Source organism: Nematolebias whitei, chromosome 19, assembly GCF_014905685.2.
Source record: "Nematolebias whitei isolate Nwh7 chromosome 19, NemWhi1, whole genome shotgun sequence".
Taxonomy (NCBI): domain Eukaryota; kingdom Metazoa; phylum Chordata; class Actinopteri; order Cyprinodontiformes; family Rivulidae; genus Nematolebias; species Nematolebias whitei.
This window is the reverse complement of record NC_056516.1, coordinates 22,176,918-22,188,427: the sequence shown is the minus strand read 5'-3', so window position 1 is coordinate 22,188,427 and position 11,510 is coordinate 22,176,918. Positions and strand designations below refer to the sequence as shown.

General features: G+C 39.7%; 1 protein-coding gene across 1 annotated transcript in view; it reads left to right on the top strand.

Annotated features, from left to right (window-relative positions):
- Positions 1-11,155: 11,155 nt before the first annotated feature.
- The window catches only part of si:ch211-152p11.4 (regulator of G-protein signaling 2), a 16,176-nt gene continuing 15,821 nt past the window's right edge, over positions 11,156-11,510 (top strand). Inside the window, exon 1 of the mRNA XM_037692812.1 lies at positions 11,156-11,251. The gene's annotated coding sequence lies outside the window, so the exon portion shown is untranslated. The remainder of the gene's footprint in view (positions 11,252-11,510) is intronic.

The window sequence follows — 11,510 nt, the reverse complement described above, 5'->3', positions numbered from 1 at the left end:
AGACAAACTGGTGCACAAAGACCAAAAAACATTATCCATTTTTATATCCAGTTTAATGAAATGTGTCATCTGGTTTAAGAATAAAGTAAAAAGTTATCCAAAGTCCAATTTCCCTTTGACTCACAAGTAGGGGTGTCCCAACACTTTTTTTTTTCAGACCAACTACAGGTACTTCAATTTGGGTATTTCCCTATACTGAGTATTTAATTCAAGAAACACACTTCTTTTATTAAGAACACAGCAAACTGCTGTCTCTGTGTTTATCTTAAAATGTACCAGTGTCAAAGCTATGGACACTTTTTTGTCTCTGTCGCAAACCAAAAAGAGGAAATTGGAAATGCCCTCTGGCCTCCGTAACTACAATTAAGCGAGTTACCGATTTCCTTTTTGTTGCATGACTTCATCTAGGTGTAAGAAAGTTTCCTTTCAAAAATTGGATTGCCACATCAAAATTCAATATGGCCACAACCAAATGTAAACTGACCACCCCTATTATTTTATGAAAATATGCTTTTTAGTTTTCATATTGCTTAAAAGTATAGTTTCCTCAAACAATAAGGTTTACCAAAGATTAATCTATGACCACCACCTGGATCCACCATTGCACCTGGTGGTGGATAAAATTGCATTCTCCTGGATGTGTCATTCTACGCTGCCTCTAACAAGAGAAGAAAAAAAATACTACCCCTGTTCTTCACCAGTTTAACTCCTACCCACTTGAATATCATGCACCGAAACATTAAGGTTTACTTACATTATTTGTTCAATTCCAGTCCAGATAAAAACTCATCTCAAAACTCCATCCATCCATTATCTTTACCCACTTCTTACTTTTTGGGTCACGGGGGTCACTGGTGCCCATATCCAACTATCACTGTGCAAGAGGTGGGGTACACCCTGGATAGGTTTCCAGTCCATCACAGGGACACATAGAGACAAATGAGACAAACAACCATTCACTCTCTCGCTCACACCTAGAGACAATTTAGAGTTACCAATCAGTCTAACATGCATGTTTTTAATCTGTGGGAGGAAACTGGAGTACCCAGAGGAAACTCACGCATGCACAGAGAGAACATTCAACCTCCATCCAGAAAGACCCCTGGCTTGGATTTGAACCGGTGACCTTCTCGCTGAGAGGCGGCAGCTCTACCAGCTGAGCCACCGTGCTGCCAAAACTATTCAAATACCTCAGATATGGGGAACATTGAAATACCACATGCTATTTTATGTCCCCTGTTACTTGCAAAGTGGAAGAGGAAATGATGTCACCAGCTTAAAAGTATTATCAGTCCTAAGTATTGTTTTTTTCAATGAGTACAAGTATGAGTACTTGAGGCTGGTATCTGGCCTAATATTGATATTGGGACACCGTTACTCACAAGTTAAGTCAGTAGTCTCAGTAATTTTGTGTACAGTGAGTTGGACAAGTATTCATACATTTAAAAATCGTTTTTTGTTGTTGTTTCCTTACAGCCTGTAATCTAACTGGATTTTTCTAATTAGATTAAAAGCAGTATATTTTTTTAAATGCTGAAGATAAATGGGAGGAACCCTATTTTAAATTATTCTAAAACCTATAACACTGAGAAGTGGTGCACTCATATGTATTCACCCCCTTTGCTTTGCTTTGCTTTGAAACTCTATTAACTTCAAAGCCACGTTATGTGTTGAATTAGATCTACCTGTCAGGTGATCTCAGTGTATATCATGCTGTTTAAACCCCAGAATCAACACAAGTCCAACAGCTCTAAGTAAGGCAGGCTACCACTGAGCAAGAGACATCATGAAGATCAAGGAACTTTCCACACAGGTCGGAGACAAAGTTGTGGAGAAGTACAGATCAGGGTTGGGTTCTTAATAATATGTCCCAGAATTCTGAGCGTCCCACAGGGCATCAGTAAATTTATAATAAATTATAATGGGACACCAACCTTTTAGATGAGTAAAACAGATCAATTCAAAACAGATTAAAGTGAATTAAACTTAACATGTAGTTGAAAGTCCTTTGTTTTACCCACATCAAGCCTGCGACTCTCTGATACCAAACTTCTGTGCAGCTTTTCCTGGTTTTCAGCCACTGTCAGCTTGTTCTGGGAGTCGGTCCCTTCAGTCTCCTTCAGCAGGTAAAATGCAGATATGTAGGTTTGAAGACTGGAGATGGACTGGGCTGGTCTAGTCTCCTTTGTTGCTTTGGATCATTATCTGCTGCATGGTGAAGGATCTCCGAGTCACTTTGGTTACTTCTTTCTTTAAGTTGGCTGACCAAATGTTTCTGCCCACTTTAGAATGTTCTTTAGACTTTCCATTTTGGTAAAGGTCCATCTTTGTCTCATCTGTCCAGAAAGCTTTGTTTCAGTACTTCTTGGTTAATTCCACTTGGACCCTTCCTATGTTTCTTGTTAATGAGTGGTCTATATCCTCTGGTGTAACCTCTATATGTTTGATGATGAAGTCTTCTGTAAACACTAAATTGTGATCCCTTCGCTCCTGCCTTCTGGAGCTTGTTATAACCATTATGGAGCGAAGAGGGATAATTGGAAGTTCCTTCCATGTGTCCGTATTGATGAGCTGGATGACCCACACACCATCTGAGGATCCATCACTTTGTGCTGCCTCCAACAAGAAAAAAAAAAAAACTACCTCTGTTTTTCTCCACAGTGTAACTCCTACCCACTTGAATATCTTGAAACAAAAAACATTAAAGTTTCCTTCATTCTCTGTTCAGTTCCAATCCAGAAAACCAATGTTTGAAAACTACAATCATTAACTTTTTAAACTCCTGAGAGATGGAGGACATTGGCATACTGTTTGTTACTGACATTACTATCAGCTGTTTTAGGTTTCTTTAACTGATGTCTTCTTGGTCTTCCTGTTGGATGTCCATTCCTTTGTCCGCCAGTGGTTTATGTCTTCTTCAGGACGATCCAGGTGGACTGGTTAAGGCCAAAGTTGTGTGATGGCTCTGATTGATTCTCTCTTGGTTCTACCTTTGTAGCCTATAAATGAAGTCTGCACAGGCAGAACCTAAATCTGATGTTGAGTAGATATCCAGTTATATTTGTTTTTTTTATATAATGAATGAAACAAACACAACCTGTCCAGGGTGTACCCCGCCCCTCGCACAGTGATTGCTGGACATGGGCACCAGCGACCCCCCCATGACCCAAAATGGAAGAAGCGGGTAAAGATAATGAATGGATGGCTGGATGAAACAAACACCCGTCTGTCACACATTCCAGTACTTTTGCTCAACTACATTTTTGGTGTTTTGTTACAAATAAGGGTATCTTGATGCAGCCTAGAGCAAAACAAAAATAACTGTCCTCACTGTTCCAATGCATTGTGGAAGTGTAGATAATATAATAGATCATCTCAATGTGGATACCCATATTCATAGAGACAAGTCAGAAAACTACAAACAAATGGTTTAACTCCATCCTTGATCTCAACAGTCCGACTTACAGTCATAGGAAAAATAAAGTGTACCTTTGTTCCCTTTTGGGCTTTTACATATGAGGACATAATATTTTTTTAAACAAAAACTAAGCTAAAATGAAAAGTTCACCCTTGCTGCATCCTCAGAGTTTAAGAAGTTCAGTATCGGCCAGGAGCTGCTGATCAAACGGAGATTATTCACATGTGGAAAACAGTTAAGACAGCTGCTGATATTCCCAGGAGAGGCCGTTCCAGCAAATTCAACCCAAGGTCAGACCATGCAATGCCCAGAGAAATGAACTGCATCTCAGACTCTACCAGCCTGAGTCAGAAGGTCAAATGCCAATTAAAAAAAGACTAAAGTGATTTCTGTCTAAAAACAACATGGCAGCTCAAATGAACAACCAGACTTCTGGAACAATGTCAAAACCCAGCTGTCAAATGGTAGAATACAAACTAAGCCAGTAATCTGAAAGAAGTTTACCAACTTTTTGCTTTATATTGACACATTTTTTTAACTGAGCAAAACTTTTTTTAATGTGGTAATTTTGTCATTTGAACAACTAAGTAGGCAAGTACAGTCCTTATTTTGTATATTTAAATATAGTCTATTTAAGTATAACAAACCATATCAATGGCTCATTTAAATATTTACATAACAGATACAAATACAAATTAAATATTATTTTACTTTTATGAAATAACTCAAATTTCGGTAATAAAATGCAAACTAGTTTTAGTGAAGGTAAGGTTTAGAAGTGTTGAAGAGGATGAAGAAGGCAGTTGGACCTGATAACAAACCAGCTGAGGTATGAAAATGTCTCTGAGCCCCTTCTTGTTTGCTCTGGTGATGGACCGACTAACAGATGAGGTCAGGCAGGAATCCCTGTGGACTATGATGTTTGCAGATGACATGATCTGTGGTGAGAGCAGGTGGAAGAGAACTTGGAGAGGTGGAGGTATGCACTTGAAAGAAGAGGAATGAAAGTCAGCCATAGTAAGACAGAGTACATGTGTGTGAATGAGAGGGAGTCTGGTGGAACAGTGAGGCTACAAGGAGCAGAGGTCACAAAGGTGCAGGACTTCAAGTACTTGGAGTCCACTGTCCAGGAAAATGGGGAATGTGGGAAAGAGATGAAATGGAGAATCCAGGCAGGATGGGGTGGATGGAGAAAAGTTTCAGGAGTGATTTGTGACAAAAGGGTGTCGTCAAAGGAAAAGTTTACAAGACTGTCATATGTTGTATGGTCTGGAGACAGTGGTATTGACAAAAAGACAGGACAAAGAACTGGAGGTGGCAGAAATGAAGATGTTGAGGTTCTCCTTAGGAGAGACAAGGATGGATAAGATCAGGAATGAGATCATCAGAGCTACAGCACAGGTTGAACAACTGGGAGATAACGTTAGGGAAACCAGACTGAGATGGTTTGGACATATCCAGAGGAGGGACAGTGGGTATATTGAAGGATGTTAGAAATACAGCTGCCAGGAAAAAGACAAAGAGGAGATGTATGGATGCAGTTAGAGAGGACATGGAGGTAGTTGGAGTGAGGACAGAGGATTTTTTTCATTCATTCATTTTCATTTTTTTCATTTAGCCTTTATTTATCCAGGTTAGTCTCATTGAGCCACAAGAACTCATTTTCAAGAGAGACCTGTTTAGGGAGCACATGGTGGGGTTAAGGGCCTTGCTCATGGGCCCAGAGTGGGGCGAATGAGGGTGGGGGAAAGTGTGGGTGTTTCACCTACCCCACCCACAATTTTTGATGTTGTCGGGGCCGGGGCGTGAACCGGCGATCTTCGGATCACAAGCCCACCTCTCTAACCTCTGCGCCACCACTCCCCAACAAACCAACATTCAACCTTATTTTTACAGGTTAGTCTCATTTAACTGCAAGGACGCAATTACAAGAGAGACCTGTTTTAAACAAAGAACACAGAAAGTTGCATCCTGGAGACAGAGTGAGATGGAGGAGAAGGACTCGCTGTGGAGACCCCTGAAGAGGAAAAAGCTGAAAGAAAAAATAGTCTTGACTTTAATGATGGCATCACACATTTTATCTGTGAATTTTATTTTATTTTATGGCGCACAAAGTTTAAACCTTGGCACTAGAGTCAGGTGGTTTATGAGCATGGCAGCTAAGCTTTGCCTCCTTTTTTGTAAAAGAGTGACTTTTGCCCCCTCAGGTATGAAACCGGCGGGCGATCAGACCAACGGGTTGGCGTCTGTCATCACACAACAAAGCAGGTATTTACACTAAAGGACTTTATACATTTGACTGTTCATTGTCAGACAGATGCACAATTACAACCCCAGGTCCAAAAAACTGGTGAGTCTCATTAACCCTTTTTTCCCCACAATGGAACATAGTAAACATACATGTCATTATTTTTACACTAAGAAATAGTAGCTTTTAAAGAAGAAATGGCAAAATTAGCTAGTCACAATATCCTGTTTTTATTTATACTTTACACAATGCCCAACCTGGCTGAGTGACTCACTCAGGTGGTAAACAGTTCCCATCTGACTTTAGTTTAACATTTGACATTGCTGCTAAATGTATTGACATACAGTGATAAGCAGCAGTTGAAGCCTATCCCATATTGTTTTTATCCCAATGTTTTATGCAGGTGCCTAATTACCATTACTTTGCAGCCTACATCAGCTGCAATACATTAATCAGCTGCTGAGCACCTTTAAAAAAAACGTAGAACTGCCTGTGCGGCCGTGGAGCTACAGCTTGTTAATGCTGTTTGTTGTTCTTCTGGCATGTCTCTGCTTGCCAGCTGTGGTCACATAAGCATGTGTGCTGACATGCCTCTACTGCAGGCTCAAAACAGAAGGAACTTTTTTCACGTTTTCATACACCTTCTTCATCCTATATAGAAGAAAACTGTTTTCAGCACTCTTAACGTTGATTAAGCGCTGCAGATGTGATTTAATTCAGAATCCAGGGGTGGGAGCTGCCTAGTTCAATTAAACAGAGGTGGCACATCAGAAGAAAACTAATTAAAAAAAAAAACTTTCAGGAGTCTTGTTACCTTAGTTGGGATTATAGGACTGAGTTATGGGGTTCATTTTGAACAGAATTTAGACTTGTTGGGACATACACGGGTTGGAAAGACACCCCCCCCCCCCCCCCCCCCACACACACACACTCCATACCTACTAAAGTAAGACGTTATAGTGAAAAATCAGTCACACGTATTTTTGTCTGAATTTTTATTTTTTTTGGTGCAGTTAATAAACATGATAAAACAATTAAAAAAAAACAAGCTAAAAATCCTTCTACTTTAATTTTGTCAGAATGTTCTCAGATGCTCTCATATCTTTACTACTTTCTCCTGAAGAAAAAAAATCATCCCCATTAAAATACATTGTAAATACACATTTAAATGCCACATTTATTAGATCATAAGATCGTGTATTCTTCTCAGTAATACTTTTTTCTTTTTACCTCTATCCCTATACTTTAAATTTACGTATTAGCCCACTAGGTGGCGCTCTTGCTTTTATATTTGAGAAGATCTGTAAACATTTATTGAGACAAAGTTCAACTTACCCCCGAAAAGGTAAATCGCTGCAGAATACTGCCCCTCGTCTCGTCCGACAAAATAGATTTTTGTTTGCATGTAAAGAGCAAAAACTCACTTGTAATGTGCACAAATAAACAGTTGGTACTAAAAAGCTGTTTCACATGCACACAGGCTGCAGAATCAGATGCTGCACGGCTGAGAGCAGCTGACTGCTGTTGGTTTATCACATTAGTGGATGCATTGTGCTTGTATATTGAGTTCAGTAAAAGCAAAGAACAATTTAGAAACTAGCATTTGTTACCAAGGGTAGAGTAAAATATAATTAAGAAAATAATACAAACCGGATTCCAAAAAAGTTGGGTCACTAAACAAATTGTGAATCAAAACTGAATGCAATGATGTGGAGGTGCCAACATCTAATATTTTATTCAGAGTAGAACTCAAATCACAGATCAAAAGTTTAAACTGACAGAATATATAATTTTAAGGGAAAAATCCGTTGTTTCCAAATTTCATGGCGTCAACAAATCCCAAAAAAGTTGGGACAAGTCCATTTTTACCACTGTGTAGCATCCCCCCTTCTTCTTACAACACTCAACAGACGTCTGGGGACAGAGGAGACCAGTTTCTCAAGTTTAGAAATAGGAATGCTCTCCCATTCATGTCTAATACAGGCCTCTAACTGTTCAATCGTCTTGGGCCTTCTTTGTTGCACCTTCCTCTTTATGATGTGCCAAATGTTCTCTATAGGTGAAAAATCTGGACTGCAGGCTGGCCATTTCAGTACCCGGATCCTTCTCCTACGTAGCCATGATGTTGTGATTGCTGCAGAATGTGGTCTGGCATTATCGTGTTGAAAAATGCAGGGTCTTCCCTGAAAGAGATGACGTCTAGATGGGAGCATATGTTGTTCTAGAACCTGAACATAGTTCTCTGCATTATTGGTGCCTTTCCAGACATGCAAGCTGCCCATGCCACAAGCGCTCATGCAACCCCATACCATCAGTGATGCAGGCTTCTGAACGGAGCGTTGATAACAACTTGGGCTATCCTTGTCCTCTCTGGTCCGGATGACAAGGCGTCCCAGTGTTCCATAAAGAACTTCAAATTGTGACTCATCTGACCACAGAACAGTCTTCCATTTTGCCACACTCCATTTTAAATGACCCCTGGCCCAGTGCAAACGTCTGAGCTTGTGGAACTTGCTTAGAAATGGCTTCCTCTTTGCACTGTAGAGTTTCAGCTGGCAACGGCGGATGGCACGGTGGATTGTGTTCACTGACAATGCTTTCTGGAAGTATCCTGATGCATGCTCAATAATCCAGGTAGAAAAATCCAAAAAAGTTCAATCTGGTCCTCTGGACATTCAAAAAAAAACAAAAAAAAAAACAAAGCAAAAAAATCTAGAAACGTTTCGTCTCTCATCCAAGAGACTTCCTCAGTCTTTTTTGGAGCTTTCTGGAAGTATTCCTGAGCCCATTCTGTTATTTCCTTGACAGTGACGTTCCTGTTTGAGGTGCAGTGACGTTTAAGGGCCCAGAGATCACGAGCATCCAGTAGAGTTTTACGGCCTTGACCCTTAAACACAGCAATTGTTCCAGATTCTCTGAATCTTTTGATGATGTTATGCACGGTTGATGATGATAACTTAAAAGTCTTTGCTATTTTACGCTGGGTAACACCATTCTGGTATTGCTGCACTGTCTTTCTGTGCAACAATGGTGGAACTGGTGATCCTCTTCCCATCTTGGCTTCTGAGAGACACTGACACTCTGAGAAGCTCTTTTTATACCCAATCATGTTGTCAATTGACCTAATTAGTGTTAATTGGTCTTCCAGCTGTTCGTTATATGCTCAATTTCCTTTTTCCAACCACTTATTGCTACTTGTCCCAACTTTTTTGGGATTTGTTGACACTGTGAAATTTTGAATCAACATATTTTTCCTTTAAAATGTTACATTTACTCAGATTAAACTTTTGATCTGTAGTCTATGTTATGTTACGAATAAAATATTGACATTTGCCATCTCCACATTTGTTTAGTGTCCCAACTTTTTTGGAATCCTGTTTGTGTGTATATATATAAATATATATATATATATATATATATATATATATATATATATATATACACACACACACACACAAACTGGATATGAACGGATATAAAGATATGAACTAAGAAAAACATCAACTAAAAATACACTAAGCACTAATAGCATAAAAACATTGTCGAACAGCAGCACAAACATGAGCATGAGTCTGTGTGAGCAGATGAGCACGCATGAACACTTCAACATGAAACAGATCAGCAGCAACATGATGTGATTTTTCACAGTGATTATTCTGATTAGAGATTCATGAGTCTAACAGCCTCAGGGTAGAAGCTGTTCCTCAGTCTAGTCATTCTACACTTAATGCTCCTCAACCTCTTTCCTGAGGGGAGCGGGGCAAAAAGTGTGTGTGCTGGGTGAGTGGGGTCCTTCATGATGCATATATATATATATATATATATACCGCATCTTTTATATCGTGAGTTATTTTGATTGAATGGCCGATAACGCCAGATATACCAATTCCATGTCGATAATATTGTTTATTCCTTACTTATGTTACATTTAACGTATTTAGGCTACCTACGGTATTTATCTGCTTTCTCAGATATATTTCAACTTCTATCTGGTAATTCCAAAGTTTTGGGTACATTTCAGCCAATTTCAGCTTCTATTTGGCTGTTTTCATCTTTCAGCAATTTCAGCTTTTTGTGTTTTTTTTTTTTCCAACTACTTCCACTTTATTTTAAGCCAATTTTAGCATTTTTATGCTCTTTAGCTATTTTTAATTTCAGAGGTTTTTTGTGTTTCTTTTGGCTTTTCTCTTATTCAGCCTTTTTGAAATTTACCGGCAGTTAATTTCTGCATGTTTCTTCTAATTTTAGCTCTCTCTTTTTTTTTTTCATCTACAGTACTTTTTTGATCATTTCAGCTCTTTTGTGTTCTTTTCAGCTTCTTCTTTCGACTTTTCAGCTAATGGTACACTTTAAGTAAGCTTTAGCTTGTTCAGCAGCTTTCTTCTAATTCTTTCAGCTACAAGCATTCAAGCTGCATTTTCACCAGAAGTAAAATGTCTGTTTTGTTTTTTAATTAATTATTTGAAGGGTGGAATAATGAAACAACATACATCCTGATGGAAAAACACCAACAACCTTGACTTCATTGTGGGTCTTCTTTAATCCCCACAGGGTCAGATTTATACATACAGGCTCATATATCTCATTCTGGTAACAGCAGTGCTGAAGGTCTCAGTGTTTTAATGTTAGTGATCATGACTGACTGCAGATGTTCCTCTTTGTTTTGCAGCACCGTTCAGATCCACTCGTACTCAGAGACAGGTCATGATGTTCTGCATCTCCCGGCTGTCATGTGACTGTCCACAGGCAAGAAAACACGCACATCTTCAGGCTTCTACTGCATTTTTGCTTAAAGTTATTGTGTGTCAGCCGTGTTTATTGTGGACATCTAATGAAAACATTGTCCTAAATTAAAAGACCTGGCACTCCTTGAAGGAAACCATGCATCCTTTTTTTATCTTAGAGTTTTTCCAACCATCCATCATCTGGTTCTGGATTCAGGTCTAGAGGGCAGTATCACCCTTGTCCTGGTGAAGGACATTGAGCTCCTTGCCATATTCTGTCTGTTTACCTTGATAAATGACAAAGCTGTTTTAAAGAGTTTGGTCAAACAAATAAAATGTTATGAGTAATGTCATCATGAGCTTTACTGTGGATGATGATCGGCTACCACGTCAATGTTCAGCTCAATATCACTAAAAATGAATGGCTTATAGCTGTTTGTGTCAACTGTGGTGGATATTTTCACTTGGGCCGACTTTAAAAGTTAACTGTCCTGTAGTTCATGAGACATTTTGCTAACAGACAGACCAACAACTATAAAGATGTCAAACTGTGGTTGAGAATGCGCCTTTTATTGTAGCAGCAGGTGAGATGTGATGAATCAGACTCCGCCCACTCGGAACCGGTGTTCCGCAGGTCGCGCGCGCGTGACACAGACAAGTTGAGGCACGAGAGAAGGTGCGGCTGCGGGAGTCGCGAGAAGGAGGAGGAGCTCTCCGAGGAGGAACAAAGTTTTTAACTTCTGACGAGGATTTCTTGACGTCAGAGAGCGGAGGAGGAAGAAGGAGCGGAGGAGACTCCGACAGCAGCGGAGGTTCTGGACTCGACTAGCCGGAAATGGGTCCGACTTACTGACCAAAGAGGTACACGCTGCCTTTCTGAGTTTAGACCATCCTTCTACTGCACTGTATCCTTCTGTGGCTTTAAAGGTCCTACAGAGCCTTCTGGTTTATTTATTAAATGATATCCAGTCGAGCTGAACCCTTAAACTGCTAATTCAGTTTTTAAGAGTTGACTCACTTTTCAGCGACTGCAACCCCATGGTCATGGTTTACCATGTTGTTTAACCTTAACCTGTTTAACCATAACCTGTTTAACCTTAACCATGGTCATGGTTTACCA